This window comes from Mobula hypostoma, chromosome 9 (genome assembly GCF_963921235.1).
Source record: "Mobula hypostoma chromosome 9, sMobHyp1.1, whole genome shotgun sequence".
Classification (NCBI taxonomy): domain Eukaryota; kingdom Metazoa; phylum Chordata; class Chondrichthyes; order Myliobatiformes; family Myliobatidae; genus Mobula; species Mobula hypostoma.
This window is the reverse complement of record NC_086105.1, coordinates 113,111,665-113,137,509: the sequence shown is the minus strand read 5'-3', so window position 1 is coordinate 113,137,509 and position 25,845 is coordinate 113,111,665. Positions and strand designations below refer to the sequence as shown.

The following is a 25,845-nucleotide window of genomic DNA, read 5'->3' as shown; positions in this document are numbered from 1 at the left end:
GGTCCCCCCCACCATCCTTGTCTTTCTTCCCGGACCTCCTGTCCCATGATCCTCTCGTATCCCCTTTTGCCTATCACCTGTCCAGCTCTTGGCTCTATCCCTCCCCCTCCTGTCTTCTCCTATCATTTTGGATCTCCCCTCCCCCTCCAACTTTCAAATCCCTTACTCAGTCTTCCTTCAGTTAGTCCTGACGAAGGGTCTCGGCCTGAAACGTCGACTGCACCTCTTCCTACAGATGCTGCCTGGCCTGCTGCGTTCACCAGCAACTTTGATGTGTGTTGCTGATTATTGTTATTATTTTGTGGTGGATACCCCATAGTCCTTATGTTTCCTGCAAATCCTAAAATATTACATTTACTGCTATTAAGCCTACTGGTTTTGCTTAGACTTCCAAGCGGTGATTCTGTTGATCTTTGTTTAAATTCAATAACCGAATTCATTGAGGTATTGCATGGTCAGAGTACAATTTGTCCAACTCCTGGTAGGGCCTTGCATCTGTTGTTTGCCTTATTTGACTTTAATAACGGTGTATCTTTTGGCATTGCTGTCTATGTTAATGCGAATAGTGGCTTCGTGTTGTGTCTGTCAGTTGAAAAGCACGCATTTGACGCTGATTGCGGGATTGGTGCATGATTCATGTTGTCCGCTGTTGCTCGGATGCTCTGTTTGTTTATTTTTTGTTCATGCTCCGTGTAGCCCAGGTTGTCTCCAATGCTGTTGACACTGTAACAGTTCATTTCTATATTAGATCTATCAATTGCTGTTGCTTGTGAATCAATAGAGGCATTTATAGTAGTCACATAATGCTTGAAACTGACTTTTTAATGCCTCGCGACTAGCCTTGCGAATACATATTACCATACAGTGTATCCCTCAGCACCATCACTGAATCATTTCGCCCCTCCGCAGCACCAGCAAGAAAAAATCTCTGGCGCCAGCACTGATCCCACCATTCGCCTCAGCCAGGATACAGCGTTGGGCTCTTACATTGTCAGCCTACCAGTACACTATAGTGTACAGAGCCGGTGGGAATAATGCAAATGCTGATGCACTGAGCCGACTACCTTTACCTGCGATAGCTGTTACTACATGTGAGCCTCCGGAGACTCTGTTTACAGTGGAGAGGTTGTCAGAGACACCTATAAAGGCGACCCAGATCAAGCAGTGGACAGAGAGGGACCCAGTCCTGTCCCAAGTAAAGTCTTTTCTTTTACAAGGTTGGCCCAGAGTCGTGGAAAGAGAAGAACTGAGGCCTTATGCCAAACACAAGACAGAAGTCAGTCTGCAGGATGGCTATATTTTCTGGGGGGCGAGGGTCATTGTGCCCTGGCCATTCACAGATTGTGGAGGAAATTCATGAGGCTCACCCAGGAGTGACTCGAATGAAAAGCCTTGCGAGATCCTATGTTTGGTGGTCAGGAATGGATCAGAACCAGGAGAACAAGGTAAAATCATGCACGCAGTCTTAGACTAATCAGAATATGCCACCACCAGCTCCTTTGCACCCATGGGAGTGGCCAGACCACCCCGGTCTAGGCTTTTTGGACTTTGCTGACCTTTTTATGGGGCAGATGTTTCTTGTAATGGTGGATGCGCATTCTAAATGGATGGAAGCTCACATCATGAGCAACATCATAGACAGACTCAGGCAAGTGTTTGCGGTCCACGGGTTGCCTGACACTCTGGTTACTGATTTAATGGCCCGATGTTCACCAGTGAGCTGTTCAGTGAGTTCATGCAGCAGAATGGCACTCATCACATTCAGACGGCCCCTTTCCACTCAGCCTCAAATGGTTTGGCTGAGCCGACTGTTCAGACAGTGAAGGCAGGCCTGAAGTGGATGACAGGGGACCCCCTTAGCATGCGGCTTTCACGTTTCCTGTTTAAATATCACCTCACACCACAGACTACGACTGCCCGCACTCCAGCGGAGATGCTGATGGGGCGTAGGCCCAAGTCAAGATTGGACCTGCTGCGCCTGGACATGAAGGCGAAAGTGGAGAGAAAGCAGGAAAAGCAGAACGAGAGACATGATCAACATGCACGAGAGAGACAGTTAAAACCGGATGACAATGTCTATGCGAAAAACGATCAGCAATGGCTGCCTGGGGTTATTCTTGAGCAGAGTGGTCCGGTCTCCTATGTTGTTAAGCTGACAGATGGGCGTGTTTTACTCAGACATCAGGACCATGTGCGTCTGTGTCATGATACTGGCTCAGGGGCAGACGGTTCCATGGAGTTTCTATTTGTGAGACAGACTACGGTGGAAGCATGTCCACCCGTGACTTTGCCAGAGGGCAGAACGCTGGCAGAGGGGTCGGGGTCCCCTGAAGAGGATGGACATTCTCACGCAGACACACAGACCCCTTTCATGCCCCCAAAACGCCCTCACCAGCGGTGCCTGCTGGGTCACCGGAGGTAGTGCGCAGATCACAGCGCACTCATAAACCTCCTGACAGACTGAATCTTTTATGGGACAGTTTATTTTGTGTTGTTAGATTGAATGTTGAATCTGTCACGTTTTCTAGATGTTTTGTATTGGTAAACTGTTGCTAAGGTACTAGTATAAGTTTTCAGGGGAACGCAAGTTAGTAACACCACTGTTTATTTATTTCCTAGTTTTTTACATTTGGGGATGTTGGGTTTTAAAGGGGGAGAAGTGTTGTAATGTGAGTGTAATTAAAAGTAAGTTAATACTAATTAGGATATGGGAGGGGGGAGTTCTACTTCTGTTTTTTTTGTTCTTCCGGTGGCCCTCGGTACATATTGTCCCCGCTATGCCGTTCGGGTTGTGAAACCCTCCGTATATACGTAACGTTTTAAAGTTCGAGATAAAGTTCTTTGGCAGGAAGTTGTCGAGTGTGCCTTTTTTTAAAGTAGAAGTTACCACAGTTTGTATATGTAACACTCGGCCTTATCAACTCACGTTCGTCCAGGGGAAACGCCGTCTGCCCGCCCACCTGTGTCTCACATTGGTGTAGATGCTGTGTAATGTACCCCGACACAAACCGACAACATAAAACAGCAAACAGTACACAATATGCGATTAAATGATTACACTTTGTAACTCTTAGTTTGTGATGTGGTTAGTAGAAACAAATAAAATAAAAGGTGCCACCCAATAAACTTATCAGTTCCGTGCACAAAATAATTCGTTGGAGCTCACACTTCCCTCGATCATCCATAAACGTCCTCCGAACCTCCGACAGCCTCCGAACCGTCGAATTCTGGCATCCGCCATCCTGGGACCGCCGAACGCTCCCGCACTTGTCCGTTCTCTTCACTTGCCTCGCCGAAAGAGACCGCAAACACTCCCCAGGTTCCCACCATACAAGATAGCATAACAGGTCCTTCATTGGTTAGTTCCCTTGTTATCTGTAGTTATAACCCAAACATCGCAGCTACAGAGAACCATCACTTCATCAGTTAACATTACAGAGAAGCCATTTTGTTAGCCATAACTGTTAACATTACAGTTAATATTACTGAGAACTGTATATGTACATTCATTGTAGGAGTATGGAGGGCTATGGACCGGTGCAGGTCAATGGGATTAGGCAGTTTAAATAGTTTCGGCATGGTCTAGATGGACCGAAGGACCTGTTTCTGTGCTGTACTTTTCTATGACTTTATGACTCTACGACTCTAAAAACAAAGGAAGGAGAGTGGATCGCGTGGATTCTCAAAAGCATTTGGTGTTCCATTACATCATGGTAGAGATCTATCTACACGCGTTTTCTACTGCTTAAATCCAATTCTCAAGATATTTTCTGCTTGATAATAATCTATCATGGTCAATGTATTTTTCTCTCTAGGGAAACTGGTTTAAATTCCAATTAAGTTCTTCATGAAATTATATTTGAAATGATTTCCCAATTGTTATTTGGATTTTTAAAAGCATAGTTCCTTGTTCTGAATACCCACCTGAAGGACCAATTTTGCCTTACACCTTCATCATTTGGGGTCTTAACCGTATCGGATTACACACGGCACAGGATCAGCAACCACCTTCATTGGTATAGCGAGAAACAGGTGTAAGGCAAAGGATCAAGTTTCAGTTTTGTTAACATTAATAGTTATTTTAAGTACTTTAAATGTATTAAATTACTTTAAAGTTGTTTTCTATTACTAGTTTTCGTGTCTGACATACTTGACCAGCAGTTCACATCGAGTTGTTTCTCGACTGGCAGCCAAAGTGTATTGATACCTCACTCCTATCTCAGCTATATGGCTAGGAACTAGGTTACGAATAAAATCAACTTGAAATGCGATAATCAATCACAATTGAGATAAAATTTCACCTGATCTCTATCTTAAGCATTTATTTTAACGCAGTGACCATCAATGCTAGATTCCCCTAGAGGAGTAATCGTCCTCTCCATGTCCACTCAGAAAGACCTGTCTGGATTTTGCATTTCAATCACCGCCTCACTCACTGTTCTAAACTTCAGCAGATGCAACCTAGTCTGTTCTCCCTTGTTTCTTAAGATATGCGTACCATGCTACTGAAGTGCTTATATTACAAATAACTAGATCAGAACAGTGGACATTACTCCATGGATGACATCAGTTGCACCTTATCTAACATGCATAACTTTCCTACTTTTGAATTTAGTTTCCCTAGCCGTGCATTCAGGTTGCTTTTAACGAACTGTTTGAAAGAGAAATTATATTCATGTTTACTGGCAATGAGAAAGTTATAAGGGAACTGAGATGGAGGGGAGAAACAGAAATAGTTTTGCAATGGATCTAAGCACATAAAATGAGCAGGAAAGGTTCATGGAGTAAAAAGTTGGGGAATAGGACACTATTCAGTTTGGCAGGAAGAATAGCAAAACAATATTAGTGTTAAGAGAGATCTGGTTATCCTTGTAGAGATGGGAGAGGCTATTGATTAAACTGCATCTGGCTGTTGATATCAGAGAAAAATGCGCTGCAGCATTGCAAAATGGGACGCCGATAATGATTATTCTTCCTGTAACTCGTTTCATTTAGTTCCTTTTCCTCTTCCTCCACGAGCACACGTTGACAAGTAGAGCTTTTAGCAATTTAAATACAAGATAAAGGAAAAGCCCCATGAAAACCACAATAATAGTAAACACATCCAGTAAGTGGTACTGATAGAATGGAAGATCATTACCCGCGGCTCTAAGGTGAGTAGCCCCTCGGTGCCTTACTGTGTATTCGATCCAGAAAGCAGCCAGCTCCTTTGGCTGCACTGGAACGTCCCTATGCAAGGCTGTGTTCGCTGTATAGGAAGGGTTCTCGGTGACTCTCTTCACTGCATGGAAAATATCATCACTTTTAGTGTGAGACAAATCTAACATGACCGCTGCTCCTCGGGTTTTGAGACGCAGAAGGTTATCATATTGATCACCAAGTATTGGAATACCGACCACAGGGACCCTATGGAAAATGGCCTCATAAAGCCCATTCTCCCCGCCGTGAATGATGAACGCTTTTGTCTTCGGATGACTCAGCAGGTCATTTTGAGGAAGCCAGCTCATTATTTTGGTGTTGTTTCCTAAATTCGAAGGGACTGCTCCAATATACCGCCTGATGACCCTCTGTGAGAGTCTGGCCAGTCCTGTCGCGAGTTCACTCGCCACATCTGGGGGTAGGATGGCCACCACACTTCCTAAGGAGAAGATCACCACGCCATCCTTGCCAAAACCATCCACGAATTGCTGCAGATCAGTAGGGAGTGGTCGATCCGGGCCACAGTGAATACCTCCGATGTAAATCAGATTTGGCATGGTCGGCCCGGGATACAAAAACAAAATCAACCTTCATTAGGACGATATCAGCCTTTCGGTATAGTGCCTTCACGGTAATGTCTCCATTGAGGTAAAGCTGGCATAGCCGATTGTAAGCGGGGTAACTGTAGAAGTGGCTTATGAATGCAGACATTCCGTATATCAACACGTTCTTCAATCTGCCCAAAAGCGACATTCTGTCACTCAAACGTGAATTTACCATGGGCACAAAGGAACGACGCGACTGGACGAAGTCAAAGTGGATGTCCCCGGATATCATCCACCTGCCAAAAAACACCAACGAAGTGTTAAGTACATGGGACAGCATGGCACCGGCTGCATGGAAAGGGTCGGCCAAAATCACGTCAAACCCCCCAGCTTTCAGCCGATCCTCGAACATTCCCTGAACGAACGGAAAACTCACTTCAATATTGACGGAGGACCATGCGATGAAGGTGCGGGCAGCGGAGATGCTGGAAAGGAAACCATCTTCCACGTGTAAGAAGTTGAAGATAATAGCAGGAAATTTGCCTTCGGTAAGAGCCTGATCTGACTGTTCTCCCGAAATACGGATAGTTTCCATGGTGAAATCGTTGCTTCAATTCTTAATGAAGTGTCGCCCCTCAGCACCGTCACCTCGTGCCCCCTCTGCACCAGTTTCAGGAGCAGGGATTTAATGATGATCCAGTGGCTCCAGTCTGTGGGCATTCAAGGATCCTGGCAGCTTCTGGGCTGGGACTCCTTGCGGAAAAGAACATCAGAAAATACAGCAGAAGCGTCTGGAAACCCGCTCGGCTTTTGTTTGACATTTTCGGCTGCGAATCTCAAGCAGAAATGGTTGTTTGCTCGTGCTGAAACCTTAGTAGAGTGAGGCCAAAGTACACTTCCGGATCAATTACTCAAATTAAGTTATGTTTATTGTCATTTAACTATATTCTGTATACGTATAGTAGCCTGGGGAAAACACACGCAGGACGACAAATACTTCTTCGGGTCTTTATCTGTTACTTTTATCTGTTTCAGATGTTTTATTGCAGAAAGAGGGTATCGAAATAATACCGACAAAATTAAAGGAAGAAACAGTTCCGACTATTACTATCTCAGTTTAACTTCAGACCACACCCTTGTTACCTATGCAGTATAAAAATAACTAAAATAAAATATACAAAACCAATACGCTAGTGGCAATTAAAAAAAAACAATACAATCAATGTTAGTATTCCACCAACCCTGTACTTTATACACAACATCGAAAATATGAATAATTACATCTCATCTTAACTAAGAGATATACTCACATTTGGCACACACGTGCTTAACTTCCAAACACATATCGACTAGACCTTGAAATAAATTCTCCTCTCTCATGTTATGTGAATAGAGATTAACACATTTACATCACTCTGTTACATTCACATTTGGTCATGAAACAATAAAGAAAGACAAATAAACTTTTACAATATATTGTCTTGTAGGTGAACTAAAAAGACCAACGTAGAAGGCCTATTAAGGAATTTCGCAATCATGCTATTCCAGCATCGATCAATTTTACTCGCGAAAATCTTTCCTCACTAAACCCGGGAAAAGTACTCGTTGCCACCTCCAACGGGATCCCACCACTAAGCACATCTTTCCCTCTCCCCGCTGCTTTCCGCAGGGCTCGCTCCCTACGCGACTCCCTTGTTCCCTCCCCACTCCCCCATCCCTTCCCACCGATCTCCCTCCCGGCACTTATCCTTTAAGCGGACCAAGTGCTGCACATGCCCTTACACTTCCTCTCTCACCACCATTCAGGGCCCCAGACAGTCCTTCCAGGTGAGGCGACATTTCACCTGTGGGTCGGCTGGGGTGATATACTGCGTCCGGTGCTCCCGATGCGGCCTTCTATATATTGGCGAGACCCGGCGCAGACTGGGAGACCGCTTCGCTGAAGCAGGATCTCCCAGTGGCCACACATTTTAATTCCACGTCCCATTCCGATTCTGATATGTTTATCCACGGCCTCCTCTACTGTAAAGATGAAGCCACACTCAGGTTGAAGGAACAGCAACTTATATCCCGTCTGGGTAGCCTCTAACCTGATGGCATTAACATTGACTTCTCCAACTTCCATTAATGCCCCACCTCCCCTTCGTACCCCATCCCTTATATATTTATTTATTTATTACTTTTCTCTGTCTTTTCTCCCTCTGTCCCTCTCACTATAACTCCTTGCCCATCCCCTGGGCTTCCCTCCCCCATTCTTTCTCCCTAGGCCTCCCGTCCCATGATCCACTCCCTTCTCCAGCCTCGTATCCCTTTTGCCAATCAACTTTCCAGCTCTGAGCTCCATCTCTCCCCCTCCTGGCTTCTCCTATCATTTTGGATCTCCCCTTCCCCCTCCCACTTTCAAATCTCTTACTATCTCTTCATTCAGTTAGTCCTGATGAAGGGTCTCAGCCCGAAACGTCGACTGTACCTCTTCCTATAGATGCTGCCTGGCCTGCTGCGTTCACCAGCATTTTGTGTGTGTGTTGCTTAAAAGTACTCGAACGTGGTTCTTTCTAGAATATTTATGCTGTATATAAGTTTGGTGGAGGGGCAGGTAGTGCTGAGCAAACAGGTAGAATGCAGAAGGATTAAGACAGATTAGGAGAATGTGCAAGAAAGTGGCAAATGAAATACAATGTTGGAAAATGCATGGTCATGCACTTTGGTAGTAGAAATAAATGTGCAGACTATTTTCTAACTGGGGAAAAATTCCAGGAATCTGAGATGCAGAGGGTCTAGTGAGATGGAGGAACTGAGGGAAATACATGTTAGTAGGGAAGTGGTGTTAGGTAAATTGAAGGGATTAAAGGCAGATAAATTCCCAGGGCCAGATGGTCTGCATCCCAGAGTGCTTAAGGAAGTAGCCCAAGAAATAGTGGATGCATTAGTGATAATTTTTCAAAACTCTTTAGATTCTGTATTAGTTCCTGAGGATTGGAGGGTGGCTAATGTAACCCCACTTTTTAAGAAAGGAGGGGGAGAGAAACCAGGGAATTATAGACTGGTTAGCCTGACATAGGTGGTGGGGAAAATGCTAGAGTCAGTTATCAAAGATGTGATAACAGCACATTTGGAAAGCAGTGAAATCATTGGACAAAGTCAGCATGGATTTGTGAAAGGAAAATCATGTCTGACGAATCTCATAGAATTTTTTGAGGATGTAACTGGTAGAGTGGATAGGGGAGAACCAGTGGATGTGGTATATTTGGATTTTCAAAAGGCTTTTGACAAGGTCCCACACAGGAGATTAGTGTGCAAACTTAAAGTGCACAGTATTGGGGGTATGGTATTGATGTGGATAGAGAATTGGTTGGCAGACAGGAAGCAAAGATTGGGAATAAACGGGACCTTATCAGAATGGCAGGCAGTGACTATTGGGGTACCGCAAGGCTCAGTGCTGGGAGCCCAGTTGTTTTACAATATATATTAATGACTTAGACGAGGGAATTAAATTCAGCATCTCCAAGTTTGCAGATGACACGAAGCTGGGCGGCAGTGTTAGCTGTGAGGAGGATGCTAAGAGGATGCAGGGTGACTTGGATAGGTTAGGTGAGTGGGCAAATTCATGGCAGATGCAATTTATTGTGGATAAGTGTGAGGTTATCCACTTTGGTTGCAAGAACAGGAAAACAGATTATTATCTGAATGGTGGCGGATTAGGAAAAGGGGAGGTGCAAAGAGACCTGGGTGTCATTGTACACCAGTCATTGAAAGTGGGCATGGAGGTACAGCAGGCAGTGAAAAAGGTGAATGGTATGCTGGCATTCATAGCAAGAGGATTCGAGTACAGGAGGAGGGAGGTACTACCTGTTGTACAAGGCCTTGGTGAGACCACACCTGGAGTATTGTTTGCAGTTTTGGTCCCCTGATCTGAGGAAAGACATCCTTGCCATAGAGGGAGTATAAAGAAGGTTTACCAGATTGATTCCTGGGGTGGCAGGACTTACATATGATGAAAGACTGGATCGACAAGGCTTATACTTGCTGGAATTTAGAAGATTGAGGGGGAATCTTATTGAAACGTATAAAATTCTAAAGGGTTTGGACAGGCTAGATGCAGGAAGATTGTTACCGATTTTGGGGAAGTCCAGAACGAGAGGACGCAGTTTAAGAATAAAGGGGAAGCCTTTTAGGACTGAGATGAGGAAAAACTTCTTTACACAGAGAGTGGTGAATTTCTGGAATTCTCTGCCAGAGGAAACAGTTGAGGCCAGTTCATTGGCTGTATTTAAGAGGGAGTTAGATATGGCCCTTGTGGCTAAAGGGATTAGAGGGCATGGAGAGAAGGCAGGTACAGGGTTCTGAGTTGGTTGATCAGCCATGATCATACTGAATGGCGGTGCAGGCTCGAAAGGCCGAATGGCCTACTCCTGCACCTATTTTCTATGTTTCTAACATCCTGAGGGCAAACTCGGTGGTTGAGTCCGCGGTGAGGAAAGCAAATGTCATGTTAGCATTCATTTCAAGAGGTCCAGAATACAAGGGCAAGGATGTGATGCTGAGGCTGTATAAGGCACTGGTGAGGCCTCACCTTGAGTATTGTGAACCGTTTTGGGCCCCTCATCTTAGAAGAGATGTGTTGGCATTGGAGAGGGCCCAGAGGAGGTTCACAAGGATGATTCCGGGAATGAAAGGGATATCATATGAGGAAAGTTTGATGGCTCTGTGTCATGGTTCCGTTTGGCTGTTCCCCTTTAACGCTCCTTTCTCCCTGATTATGCCCTAATTTCAGCTATTAGATTTCCAATTGCTGCTAGCTTACTTAATTACGGTACACCTGGTTTGCATCAGAGACTGTGAAATAAGTACGATGGCGTCACTACACAGGTTGTCAGTTTGTTTGTCCATTCTCCTGTAATACTTCGTTCTCTTCTCCGATTAGAAGCGTTAGTTCTAAGTTTAGTTCCAAGTTCAGATCCAGATTCCAGATAGTCCCAGTAAATCCCGTCTCCATGTCAAGATTCCGCCGGGTTGCTGTTCTACGTCTACGCCGGCATTCCCATCTCAGTCGACGTGCTGGTGTCCTGCTCTTGGGTTCTCCTCAGTCGCTCCATGCAACAGAACAAACTGGCCATAATGAACCCAGTGGACACAAATCCTCTGCAACAAGCCCTCGCCAGCCCGGGCTCCCTACTGAGCTTGCACGATCAGCTGCTCCAGGAAGTCATGGAAAACCTCCGTTCCCTGTCGGTAAACGTAAGAAAGGTCAGTGAACAGATCGACCGAGTATCCGCCCATCTTACCCCGTCGACTCCGAGAGCACTCTCCTACCAGCCCGGACAGCCGATGCGTCCACAACACGTTCGCTAAGAGAGCCGCATGTACCTGAACCAGAACCCTACGCCGGAGATCTGGGGAAGTGCCGGGCTTTTCTGCTACAATGCTCCTTGTTGTTCGAGCAGCAGCCATCCACGTACGCCACGGACAGATCTAAAATAGCTTACATTATGGGGTTGTTGCGAGGAAATGCCTTAACGTGGGCCACAGCGATTTGGGATAATCAGCCAGAGACCTGCTCTTCCTTCCCCACCTCCATCTCAGAAGTAAGGAAGATTTCTGACCATCCCGTCCACGGTAAAGATGCCGCTAAGCGGCTACTCGCCCTCCATCAAGGCTCACGCAGTGTTACCGAATACTCCGGGGAGTTCCGGATGCTAGCGGCCGACTCGGGCTGGAATGATGAGGTACTTCAGGAGAATTTTTCGGCAAGGCCTCTGTGACAGGGTAAAGGACGAGTTGGCTGCTAGGGATGACACTAAAAATCTGGATGCATTGATCTCCCTAGCCACCAGGCTCGACAACCGACTCCGAAAACGTCAGAGGGAGAGAACCGGTCATCCAACTCCTTTGGCCACCACACGGCACGCTTTACCATTTACTCCCAGCCCTAACTTCTCTCCTCCTCTCCCGCTCCTAGAATAGCGTCCGTCCCGGCCGTTTCCACCACCCCCGGAGAGGAGCCAATGCAACTGGAACTGAGCCGTCCTTCTCCCACAGAGCGACTCCGGGGATTCAGAGCTGGGGATTGTTTTTATTGCGGCCAGTCTGGCCATTTTCAAGTTACCTGTTCCCTTCGGCCAAAAGGGAGGGCTCACCAGTAGAAAGGGGGACCCTGATGAGACAGACCACATACCTTTCTGTCCCCCAATCCCGGATGCAAATCCAAGTCACTAAGCTACAACCAACAGTCCCTGTCCTTGTCTGCCTTGATAGACTCCGGTGCTGAGGGGAATCTGTTGGATGAAAGCATAGCTTCCCAGGCTGGAATTCCTCGGAAGCCGTTGAGTACCCCTCTGGAAGCCCGGGCACTGGACGGAAGACTTCTGGGCCGAGTCACTCACTGTACCCCACCACTGTCTTTGATTCTCTCTGGGAACCATCGGGAACAAGTACAATTTAACAATCTCCTTTCCTCAAGCTCCAATAGTTCTTGGGTATCCCTGCTTAAACCGCCATAACGCTTACATTGATTGGTTCACCGAGAGGATAGCCAGCTGGAGTCCGTGTTGTCACGCCACTTCTCTACAGTCGGCCCTTTCCCCTGTAAAAACCATCACGACCTCACCTGCCATTGAACCCCCTGACTCATCCAGGGTTCCAGCGGAGTACCACGACCTGAGACAAGTGTTTAGTAAACAACGCGCCCTTTCTCTGCCACCACACCGACCATATGATTGTGCTATTGACCTTCTCCCCGGAGCTCCTTTACCCACCACTCGGCTGTATAACTTGTCCCGGCCAGAGAGGGAAGTACTGGAGGGTTACGTCAGTGAATCTCTCGCGGCGGGCATCATCATCATCGTGGGCGCACGGTTATTCCTTGTGGGGAAGAAGGATGGTTCATTGCGTCCCTGCATCGACTACCGAGGCCTAAATCATACTATGAGGAACAAGTATCCACTTCCTCTGATAAGTTCTGCCTTCGAACCACTTCACGGAGCCACCATCTTCTCGAAGCTGGACCTACGAAGCGCCTAATATCTGGTCCGAATAAGGGAGGAGGATGAGTGGAAGACGGCATTCAATACCCCTTTAGGCCATTTCGAGTACTTGGTCATGCCTTTTGGCCTCACCAATGCCTCTGCGGTTTTTCAAGCCTTGATCAACGATGTACTAACAGACTTTATTAACCGCTTTGTGGTTGTCTATCTGAATGACATCCTAAAGTTTCCAGCAGTCCCCAGCAAAACGTTCATCATGTCCATCAAGTCCTGCAGTGGCTTGGGGAGAATAAATTATTGGTAACGGCGGAGAAGTGCGCATTCCACGTCCCCTCGGTCAGCTTCCTACGTTATATCATCGAGAGCGGACAGGTGAGAGGTGATCCCGAGAAGTTCCTGGCTGTGGCGGAGTGGCCCAAACCCACCGACCGCAAGCAACTCTAACGGTTTCTGGGGTTTGCGAAATTCTATCGCTGGTTCATCAGAAACTAGTCAGGTGGCAGCTCCCCTGACCCGACTTGCCTCACCTGCCACACCTTTCCTTTGCAACTCCGAGGCTGACTCAGCATTCGCTCTCCTGAAGAGGCGCTTCACGTCTGCTCCCGTTCTGATTCAACCGGACCCCTCCTGTCAATTCATTGCGGAGGTTGACGCCTCCGACTCCGGGGTGGGAGCGGTACTATCCCAACGTTCGGGCCCGGATCAGAAACTACATCCCTGTGCCGTCTTATCTCGCTGACTGTCTCCAGCTGAACGAAATTACGACGTGGTGAACCGGGAGCTACTGGCGGTCAAACTGGCGTTGGAAGAATGGAGACACTGGTTGGAGGGGGCGAAACGGCAGTTCATCGTCTGGACAGACCATAAGAACCTTGAATATATCCACACCGCCAAACGCCTGAGTTCTGGCCAGGCCCGTTGGGCATTATTTTTTGGCCGTTTCAGGTTTACCCTCACCTATCGTCCGGGGTCTAAGAACGGGAAGCCCGATGCTCTCTCCCGTCAATATGTTTCCGAGGAGGACCTTCCCAACTCCGAGACCATCCTTCCATCATCCTGTGTAGTGATCGAGTCCAGAGTCAGAGACCCAACGGATTCAACCCGACCCAGGCAATGGTCCCTCCAATCGCTTCTTTGTACCTGATTCTGTTCGATCGCAGGTTCTCCAGTGGGGACACACTTCTCGTTTCGCATACCACCCAGGAATCAATCGGACCCTGACTCTTCTGAAGAAACATTTCTGGTGGCCCTCCATGGACGCTAACATCCGTTCCTATGTCTCCGCATGTTCCGTCTGTGCCGGTGGAAAAGCTTCCCATCGGCCACCTGCGGGATTGCTTCGTCCACTGCCTGTCCCTGGTCACACATCGCTCTGGATTTTGTCACCGGGCTACCCCCTTCACATGGAAACACTGCCGTACTAACTGTGGTGGACCGTTTCTCCCAGTCGATACATTTTGTAGCCCTCCCTAAACTCTCTTCCGTGCAGGAGACCGCGGACTTCTCGTCACCCACGTTTTCCGACTTCACGGAATCCCTTCGGATATTGTCTCCCACCGGGGACCTAAATTCATTTCGCAAGTTTGGAGATCTTTTTGTCAAGCCCTTGGTGCCTCAGTTAGCCTATCGTCCGGTTTTCACCCACAGACGAACGGACAAACGGAGCGGGTCAACCAGGATTTGGAGGCGGCGTTACGTTGTATAACAGCCAACAACCCGTCTACCTGGAGCAACCATCTCGCATAGGTAGAATACGCCCACAACTCTCTGGTCAGCACCGTGACCGGAAATTCTCCTTTTGAATGCTCTCTTGGTTATCAACCCCCGCTGTTTCCCGCCCAGGAAGAAGATATTGCGTTGCCGTCAGTCCAGGCCCATATGCACAGGTGCCAAAAAATCTGGGAAGGCACACGCACGGCATAGCTTCGCTCAGCCAACCGTAACCGAAAAATTGTCGACCGCCATCATACCCCTGCTCCTGAATATCGACCTGGGCAGATGGTGTAGCTCTCGTCTAGAGACATTCCCCTGAAGAACCAGCCCAAGAAGCTCGCCCCCCGCTTCCTGGGACCTTTCGAGGTTGAGAGCATCATCAACCCCACGGCAATCCGGCTCAAACTACCTACGTCAATGCGGATCCATCCTACATTTCGCGTCTCCCAATTAAAACCGGTTTCTGTCAGTCCCTTGTGCCCTCCAACCGAACCCCCTCCCCCCCCGACCCCCGACCCCCGACCCCCGATCATCAACGATCATCGTCCGGCAGTTATTGGATGTCCGCCGTCGAGGCATAGGTCTCCAGTACCTGGTCGACTGGGAGGGGTACGGCCCGGAGGAACGTTCCTGGATTCCCCACTCCTACATTCTGGACCCTTCTCTCATCCGGGATTTCCATCGGGACCATCCAGACAAGCCTGGAAGATCGCTAGGAGGCTCCCGTTGAGGGAGGGGTACTGTCATAGTTCTGTTTGACTGTTCCCATTTAACGCTCCTTTCTCCCTGATTATGCCCTAATTTCAGCCATTAGGTTTCCAATTGCTGCTAGTTTACTTAATTAGAGTACACCTGGTTTGCATCAGAGACTGAAATAAGTACGATGGCCTCACTACACAAGTTGCCAGTTTGTTGGTCCATTCTCGTGTAATACATCGTTTTCTTGTCCGATTAGAAGCGTTAGTTCTAAATTTAGTTCCAAGTTCAGCTCTAGGTTCCAGATAGTCGCTGTAAATCCCATCTCCTTGTCAAGATTCCTCCGGGTTTCTGTTCTACATCTATGCCAGCATTCCCACCTCAGTTGACGTGCCGGTGTCCTGCACTTGGGTTCTCCTCAGTTGCCCCACGCAGCACTCTGGGTCTGTACTCGCTGGAATTCAGAAGGATGAGGGGGGATCTCATTGAAACCTTTCGAATGTTGAAAAGCCTAGACAGAGTAGTTGTGGAAAGGATGTTTCCCATGGTGGGAGAGTCTAGGGCAAGGGGACACCACCTCGGGATAGAGGGGTGCCCTTTCAAAACAGATGCAGAGAAAATTCTTTAGCCAAAGGGCTGTGAATTTGTGGAGCTCTGGAGGCCAGGTTGTTTGGTATACTTAAGGCGGAGATTGATAGGTTCTCGATTGAACATGGCATCAAAAGTTATGGGGAGAAGGCCAGGAACTGGGGTTGAGGAGGGAAAAAAAGATTAACCATGATTGAATGGTGGAGCAGACTCGTTGGGTCAGATGGCCTAATTCTGCTCCTATGTCTTATGGTCTAACATGACAACTCTTCATTCTACTCCACCCATGCAAAATGACATCAGCATTTTCACTTAAAGGCACAGGCAGCTATTTTAGCATTACCAAGGTGAATACATAAGTGCACTTTAACAATAAGAAAAATATTCAATGGTCATCTGGTTACATACATATTGTAATCCACAACACTTCAAATGAGATAGGGCAGGGAGTTCAGAAGCCTAATGGCCTGAGGGAAGAAACTGTTTCCCAGCCTGATCGTTCTTGTTTTTGAGTCTGCTTCCTGATGGTAGAGAGTCAAAGAGGATGCTGGATGGATGGGTAGGATCCTTTATAATACCAAGGGCTCTGCGTATGCCACGCTCCTGACAAATGCCTGCAAGGCATAGTATGGAGAACCCTACGATCCTCTCCTAATCTCACAGTCCTTTGTAGGGATTTCTGGCTGGGTGTTCAGCTGCTCCCACACCTGATGGAGATGCACCTTGTTGGGACGCTCTCAATGGTGCTCCTGTAAACTACATTTAAGATGTGGGTCGGGGGGGTTGATTGACTTTAGGAATTTCCTGAGGAACTGGAGGTTCTGCTGTGCCTTCTTATTCAGGAAGCTGATATTATGGGACCACATGAAGGCATTCGTGATGTAAACTCCCAGAAACTTGGTGCACTTAACTTTCCCTACGGAGGAGCCATGTATGCGCAGAGTGGGGTAGTTCATCTGCACCTTCCTGACGTCCACAATGCCTGCTGTCAGTAAACATTGCACCCTGAACCAACAATCAAACAACTTTTGTATTTACATCCATAAACATTTTGAAAAGAAATTCTAGCAGAGTTGCTTCATACATTATAACAATATCTCCTCCACGATCTCCATCAGCATGGGTGCACCATAGATTGTGTGCTTTGCTTCCTTCTCTACTCCCTTTACACCTGCAATGCTCAGTTATATTGACTTGTATATGTCTACAGAAATCCCACCCAGGACCTGCCTCAACACTTCCCACGGAGTTGGTTGCCGCCCGAATCAATCCCAAACATCAATCATCAGCCAGCACACCTAGTACATTTTACCAAGTACACTTTATAGATATTACTAATTCTATGACATTAATAGAAATTCGATATAGAAAAAGAAGTAATGAAAAGAAATGGCGCCAAGACTTATCAAAGTCCAAGTTCTTCATGCGCAGCCGTTGGAGCTCAATCGATTCCTGACGACCACCCGAATCCTGTCGACTCACGGCTCGGGACAACCCGAAGTTATCGACCAGAGCCTGTCCACATGTCCGCTGTCCTCCCCGTCTCTCCTCCGACTCCCCGCCAAAAACCCCGTCCACAGTCATATGATACAGAATGGTATCCGAAAACAAAACGATACATGAACGCCCATTGGTTAATAGCACCCTGCTATCTGTATTAACCCAAGCAAATGTCTAGCTAGAGACTTTCTCAGCATTTAATATAACAAAGAAGCATTCCCCAGTATAACATAATAAAGAAGCCATTTTAAATTTAACATAGAAACAAAAGGAAAGACCCCGTACACACTTACGATTGTGTGGCTAACCACAAGTCCAATGCCGTATTCCAGTTTGCTGAGGGCACCACTATCATCAGCATATAGGAAGCAGATTGAAAATCTGGCTGAGTGGTGACATAACAACAACCTCTCACTCAATGTCAGCAAGACAAAGGAACTGATTATAGACTTCGGGAGAGGGAAGCCAGAGGTCCTCATCAGAGAATCAGAGATGGACTGGGTTAGCAGCTTTAAATTAGTTGGGAGGAGAACATGGCAGCACGCCTGCATGTTTGCAGCCCTCTGGTGAAAAATGATATTGTATCTGTTAAATAGTGGCTGTGGACAATTCTGATTTGATGGAGAATGGACGTGAAAGCACAGAGGAACATCTGGAGAAATTTCTGAAACGCCCATTTGCTGCTGTTGTTACTGTGTGGTTGGGAATCTTTTGGAGGGTAGGCCTCAAAATCACCAGCTTTGCCTTCTGTTGGTGACCGAGATGGAGGTCGAATCATTCGGACAGAGATAGCGCTCAGTACTCGGTGTCGAAGAGCTAATCAGAGCTCGAAGTTTTCAGATGACTCAGAGTCAGATCGTGGTCGGCATGGCAGGGAGAGTTTTTCTTCCTTCTCCCATCTGCAGGAGATGTGGAAAATTTGAGAAACTTTGAACTTTACTGTGCTCATGGACTTCTTCATCAAGTTATGGTATTGTGCACTGTTGTAACTATATGTTATAATTATGTGGCTTTGTCTGTTTTTCAGTCTTGGTCTGTCCTGTGTTTTGTGATATCATGCCGGAGGAAATAATGTATCATTTCTTAATGCATGCATTAAGAAATGATACATTATTTATTAGTAGCCTAAATGACAATAAAAGAGGACTACGTGTCTTCATAATCTAATCTAAATTCCTGGGTGCCACTATTTCAGAGGACCTGTCCTGGCCTCGGTATATAACTGCAATTGCGAAGAAAGCATGACGGTGCCTCTACTTTCTTAAGAGTTTGCATAGATTCAGCAAGACATCAAAAACTTTGAGAACTTCTATAGATGTGCAGTGGAGAGTGTATTGACTGGCTACATCGCAGCCTGGTATGGAAACACCAATGCGTTTGAATGGAAAATCCTACAAAAAATAGTGGATTTGGCCCAGAATATCATGGATAAAGCCCTCCCAACCATTGAGCATATCTACATGAAATACTGTTGTAGGAAAGCTACATTCATCATCAGGGATGTCCACCACCCAGGTCATGCTCTCTTCTCTCTGCTGCCACCTGGCAGTAGAGCAAGAGCCTCAGGACTCACACCGCCAGGCTCAAGAGCAGCTACTACCCTCAACCATCAAGCTCTTGAAGAAAAGGTGATATCTATACTCAACTTCACCCGCCCTATCTTTGAAATGTTCCCACAATCAATGGATTCACTTTCTAGGACTCTTCATTTCATGCTCGCATTATTTTTAGCCAATCACTTATAATGCATTTGCACATTTTGTTGTCTTCTGCACTCTGGTTGTTTTTTCATTGACTCTGTTATAGTTACTATCTATAGATTTGATGAGTGTGCCCACAAGAAAATGAATTCTGGGGTTGTGTATGGTGACATAAAGTTGAAGTCAGAAGTTTACATACACCTTAGCCAAATACATTTAAACTCAGTTTTTCACAATTTCTGACATTTAATCCTAGAAAACGTTCCCTGTCTCAGGTCATTTAGGATCACTACTTTATTTTAAGAATATGAATTGTCAGAATAATAGTAGAGAGAATGATTTATTTCAGCTTTTATTTCTTTCATCACTTTCCCAGTGGGTCAGAAGTTTTACAAACACGTTGTTAGTATTTGGTAGCATTGCCTTTAAATTGTTTAACTTGGGTCAAACGTTTTGGGTTGCCTTCCACAAGCTTCTCACAGTAAGTTGCTGGAATTTTGTTCCATTCCTGCAGACGGAACTGCTGTAACTGAGTCAGGTTTGTAGGCCTCCTTGCTCACACACGCTTTTTCAGATCTGCCCACAAATTTTCTATCAGATTGAGGTCAGGGCTTTGTGATGCCCACTCCAATACCTTGACTTAGTTGTCCTTAGGCAATTTTGCCACAACTTTGGAGGTATGCTTGGGGTCATTGTCCATTTGGAAGACCCATTTGTGACCGAGCTTTAACTTCCTGGCTGATGTCTTGAGATGTTGCTTCAATATATCCACATAATTTTCCTTCCTCATGATGCCATGTATTTTGTGAAGTGCACCAGTCCCTCCTGCAGCAAAGCACCCCCACGACATGATGCTGCCACCCCCATGCTTCACGGTTGGGATGGTGTTCTTCAGCTTGCAAGCCTCACCCTTTTTCCTCCAAACATAACAATGGTCATTATGGCCAAACAGTTCAATTTTTGTTTCATCACACCAGAGGACATTTCTACAAAAAGTAAGATCTTTGTCCCCACGTGCACTTGCAAACTGTAGTCTGGCTTTTTTATTGTGGTTTTGGAGCAGTGGCTTCTTCCTTGCCGAGCAGCCTTTCAGGTTATGTCAATATAGGACTTGTTTTACTGTGGATATGGATACTTGTCTACCTGTTTCCTCCAGCATCTTCACAATGTCCTTTCCTGTTGTTCTGGGATTGATTTGCACTTTTTGCGCCAAAGTACATTCGTCTCCAGAAGACAGAATGCGTCTCCTTCCTGAGCGGTTTGACGGCTGCGTGGTCCCATGGGGTTTATACTTGTATGCTATTGTAGTGTGGGCATGTGGCCAAGTGGTTAAGGCTTTGGACTAGTGACCTGAAGGTCGTGAGTTCGAGCCCCAGCCGAGGCAACGTGTTGTATCCTTGAGCAAGGCACTTAATCACACATTGCTGTGCGACGACACTGGTGCCAAGCTGTATGGTTACTAATGCCCTTCCCTTGGACAACATTGATGTCATGGAGAGGGGAGACTTGCAGCATGGGCAACTGCCCATGGAGATTGAAGACTTTCCAGGCGCAGATCCGTGGTCTCGCAAGACTATCTATTGTTTGTACAGATTAACGTGGTTCCTTCAGGCATTTGGAAATTGCTCCCAAGGATGAACCAGACTTGACATCATTTTCTGAATCGATAGAAAATTTGTGGGCAGAACTGAAAAAGCATGTGCGAGCAAGGAGGCCTACAAACCTGACTCAGTTACATCAGTTCTGTCTGGAGGAATGGAACAAATTCCAGCAATTTACTTGTGGAAGGCTACCCAAAACGTTTGACCCAAGTTGAACAATTTAAAGGCAATGCTACCAAATACTAACAAAGTGTATGTAAACTTCTGACCCACTGGGAAAGCGATGAAAGAAATAAAAGCTGAAATAAATCATTCTCTCTACTCTTATTCTGACATTTCACATTCCTAAAATAAAGTAGTGATCCTAACTGACCTAAGACAGGGAATGTTTTCTAACATGAAATGTCAGGAATTGTGAAAAAACTGAGTTTAAGTGTATTTGGCTAAGATGTATGTAGACTTCTGACTTAAACTGTATATGTACTTTGATAATACATATACTTTGAACTTTTGAACATTGAAATTTTGAAATGCACCAGGAGTGCATTTCCCATCCTTCCTCTACAACAGCTCCATGAATTTCACACTGTTATCTGGTGGGATGAATCTCTGTATGACAGGAATGTTTTACATTCAGATTTCTTTGCAAGTTTTGTGGTGTTGTTCACGTGCCGATTTCCACGTTACTTTTCTTATAGGCTTTTGACTGATATCAGTGAAAAATACATACCTTTATACAGACAACCATTTATTAAGTTTACCAAGGTAACACAGCTGAATTAAAATCTGATTTATTATTACTGATTATATTTTGTGATATTTGTTGTTTTGATGCAGCAGTACAGCATAAAAACATAAAATTACTAAAAACATACAAAATAAATATATAGTGTATAAAAGGGGAGTAACGAGATAGTTCATGAGTTCATTGACTGTTGAGAAATCTGATGGCTGAGGGGAAGGAACTGGTTCCCAATTATCGAGTGAGCGTTTCCAGTTCTCTACCTCTTCCCGATTATAGTAATGAGAAGAGAACATGTTACGGATGGTAAGAGTGATTAATGATGGACACCACTGTCTTCAGGCACCACCTCTTGGAATAGTCTCAGCGGAGGGGAAGGGTATGTCCACCTTGCAGCTAGCTGACTCTACAACCCTTGGCAGCACCTTGCGATTCTGTGCACTAAAGCTGCCATATCAGGTTGCGATGCAACCAGTCAGAAAGTTTTCATGGTACATCTTGTAAGAATGGAAATTTGTAAGAATCTTGAATCCACAATTATTCTGCATCTGCTATCTTTTTCGGTTACTGAGTCTCCTTGGATGCCTCTAGGGCTGGGGTTGTTGAACTTGAGCCACAATTAATCTTCTGTAAGGTACCATTTGTGCTCTCATGTTTATTCAACTGCGCAAATTTGCTTTCCATTCTCCTGGGAGAAACAACATGCTCTGCTCTAACTTCAGCCTTCCTGCTGAACCCATTTGAGTTTGTTTTTTTTTGCAATATCTTGCACTCATAATGTTATGAATTAAATCATGATTGCTAATCTTAACTGGTTGGTGAAATGGACAGGGCTGGTGACAGCTGGTTGGACTCAGAGGTCCTAAGCTAGCCCTGCTGCAGAGAAAGTGGACAAGTAGTTTGTCTAGCCAATATGCAATGGAAGATACAGTATATGGCTTTAAGCATCTGCAGTAAATTCTTAATTGTCCTGGGAAGTCAGTTGAAAGTGTTATGGATCAGAGCATAGTTCAAAACCAAAAGCTCAGAGATACACACTGAGTTTGGGATGCATTGATTGCAATATGAATAGCTTGATAGCATGCATCAGCATAACTGAGTAACTGTCAGGAAAGATAATGGGAAGTAATGAACAATGTGATATATGAGACAAGTTCTTTGAGTAAGTCTTCCCAGGTATAGAGGCTTTGGTGAGAAGAAGCGGAGGTTAAGGTAAGTTTATATCCTTGCCTCTTTGGCCGAGCTAGAATGGTGAGAATGGATTTGGGGTCAGTGGTATGTTCATCGTGTCAGATTGTGTGGGATTCCTATGAAACCTCCAGTCTCCCTGATAAATCCATCTTTGTGAAGTTGATCCAACTGTAGTTCCTTACATGCTATGTTGGAGAACTGAAGCTGCAGCTAGATGACCTATAGCTCCTATGAGAGAATGAGGAGGTAATAGATATTAGCTACATGGAGGTAGTTGCCCCTAGGTTTTAGGAGGCATATAGCAGGGTGACTGTCAGGAGAGGGAAAAGGAATAGACAAACAGTTCAGTTTACTCCAGTGGCCATTTCCCTCAATAACAGGTACAGTATACTACTTTAGATATGGGGAATGCCTCAGCGCCAGGTCTCTTGCACTGAAGGGAAAGAGGGAGAAGAGGAGTGGGTGCTGACAGGAGATTCAATACTGAGGGGAGTAGACAGGGTACTCTGTGGACATGAGACACCCAGAGAGTATGATGCTTTCCAGGTGCCAGGGTCAGGAAAGACTCAGATTGGGTCCAGAGCATTCTAAAGGGGAAGGGTGAGCAGCCAAACATTGTGTGACATAAGTGTAAAGCCCCAGTAAAGATTTTACTGCTAATATTGTAGGGTATTTCATGCAAAGGTTTTCTGTAGAAGCAGTGTGTTCTGCTGGTAGTGTTTGGGTTACAGTTAAAGACAAGGGATACGAAGGAATGTTGTGTCATACAATCAGGATAGTGGAACTGGGAGAATGTTCTAGAGAATGCTGGGAGGAAGGGTTTTGTTACGGACACTGAGGTGGGTTGAGATCTTTTTTGGCGGGAGATGGAGAGAGAAGAAGCTTGAGAGAACCGGCCAAAGGATTCAATCTGGTGGGAAGGTGCACCAGAGAAGAAATTCTCCCGGAGAACTGGTGAACAGAAGTTGGAGCCATGAGTACATCAGACACAATGGCTTTTGGAAGATGTGAGCTCCAACAAGTGTACATTTCACTGTTTCGTTATGGGGGGACCCTTTTTTTCTTTATTACTTGTTTCCTGAAGCTAACATTCATAAATATACTTACTTTATAATTGTATAGACTGTACAGTCTGTCATTTCTTGCCTCCAAGTGATTGCGTGGGAGCAGTAAATTACACAGTATTCACACAAACCAGGGTTCAGCTGGGTGAGATATCCCAACCTCACGAGTTTGATAGGACCCAAATCATATCTACCCTAGATGCACGGAGTCTGAGAAAGATGGTTTTCTTACCGTTGAGTTCGGTGGCTGTTCGCAGGGGGATAATCAGCTGCATCTCCAGAGATGTCCAGTAAGAAGGGGTTTCATAAGGTTACCAATGACATAGTAGGGAAAAGGACGAGGTCTTGAAGAGAGAATACAGGGAACCAGGTAGGAAGCTGAAAAGCAGGACTTCAAGGGTAGGAATCTCTAGGTGCTGCCGGTACCACGCACAGTGAGGGAATGAAGAGGATGATTTGGCAGATGAACGTGTGGCTGAAGAATCGGTGCAGGGAGCAGGGTTTCAGATTTGTGGATCATTGAGATCCCTTCTGGGGAAGGTATGATCTGTGTAACGCTCTGTAAGGTTTCACTGCTAATGTAATGGTTTCTCTGGTAAGATTTCACTGCTAATATAATAGCTTCTCTGTAGCAGCAGTGTTTGGGTTATGACTAGAGATAATGGGCTTTGGAATGCGCACCCTCCAATGAGAGGCAGGTTATTTCTTTCTTGTGTGTCTGAGAGAAGGGTTTCGGTATTTTGTCAGTGAGGGATGATGAGAGAAGACAGGAGTGGAGATAGTTGGTAGACCGCCAGACAGAGTAAGCTTGGAATGAGGGTCCAGGAGCCAACGATGCTCAGAGGAGGTCAATGGGGAACAAATGGCCAGAATACTGTGAGCTCCAATGGGCACATTAGGCTGTTTCAATAAAATGGACCCTTTTTCTTTTCTTTACTAACCCTATAGTCAGATTAAGAATAATAAAGCTAAATCATTTAATTGCATATGGTCTACTGCCTGATGGTTTGTGGTACGGATTTGTAACCGGGCAACACATCACGCAGCATCCACACAAACAAGATTCCTCGAGTTTGGCTGGACTGGAGGCTGTCTTCCCCTAGACAAACACATACGGGCTGAACCTGAAGGTTACACCTGTATAAAAAAGATGGGCTCCTCTTGAACTTGAGTGGGACCAACATCTTTGCGGGTAGATGCACTGGAGCTGAAGGGGAGATGTTGTAAACTGGTTTGGCAGCAGGATGGGAACCAGAGTGATAGGACACCGATGGGGCAGTTGCATACAGATATGTAGATGCAGCATTTATACATATTGTGAAGCAGTTTATAGGGCAAAATTACAGGCAATAGGATTAGTTGAAGTATCACACATCAAAGTTGCTGGTGAACGCAGCAGGCCAGGCAGCATCTCTAGGAAGAGGTACAGTTGACGTTTCAGGCTGAGACCCTTCGTCAGGACTAACTGAAGGAAGAGATAGTAAGAGATTTGACTTAGTGCATGGGTGAATACATGGAACTACAACCTTGCGGTCATTATGCTGACTTGACTGACAAATGAGCAGTAATGGTTAATGGGTATTACACATTCTAGATGTTTCAAAAGAGACGTGGAGGGTGGGAGAGGGATAGTATCACAGCTGCAGAAAGAGAGACATCATGAAGGGATTATCTACTGAGTCAGTGTAGGTGGACATCAGAAACAAGAAGGGAATAATCACTCTACTGAGAGCATTCTGTAGAACCCTCAAGAGCAACAGATACACCGAGGAACAGATCAGCAGGAAGAGAGGAGAGTACTTCAATCAAGTCCATTGTCCAGGTACAAAAGGCAGCAAGTAGTCACTGCAGCAAAAAAGAGCTTTGACCAGTGGCCAATCGGTGTTTGGGATTGAGTAGTAAGAGCAAATTAAAGGAAGGATGTGGCACGCTCAGTGGCCATCGTCTGAGTGGACAGAGTCAGAGTGGTGATCTTGAGGCTTTAGCTCTTCGAGGCTTCACTGAAGTGAGACTGCAGTCAGAGAAAGCCAAGGAAAGAAAAGCTCGAGGTTAATTTTCTTTCCCTACCCTTCTTCATATCTGCTCAGTGAAGACAGTAGAGATGGCAGGCAGGATAGTGGAATGCCTCTCTTATGGGATGGAGGAAGGCATGGAGACATCCAGTTTTCCTGATGACTACAACTGTGAGAAGTGCATCCAGCTGCAGCTTCTGACAAATTGGAGTTGGAAGTGGATGAATTCTGGATCATTTGGGAGGCTGAGGTGGTGATAGAAAGGAGATATAGAGAGGTAGCAACACCCAAGGAGCAGGACACAGGAAACA

At 45.9% G+C, this 25,845-nt stretch overlaps 1 pseudogene; it reads right to left on the bottom strand.

Annotated features, from left to right (window-relative positions):
• Window positions 1-4,991: 4,991 nt before the first annotated feature.
• Window positions 4,992-6,565, bottom strand: LOC134351366 (UDP-glucuronosyltransferase 2B31-like; annotated as a pseudogene).
• Between the last annotated feature and the right edge of the window lie 19,280 nt (window positions 6,566-25,845).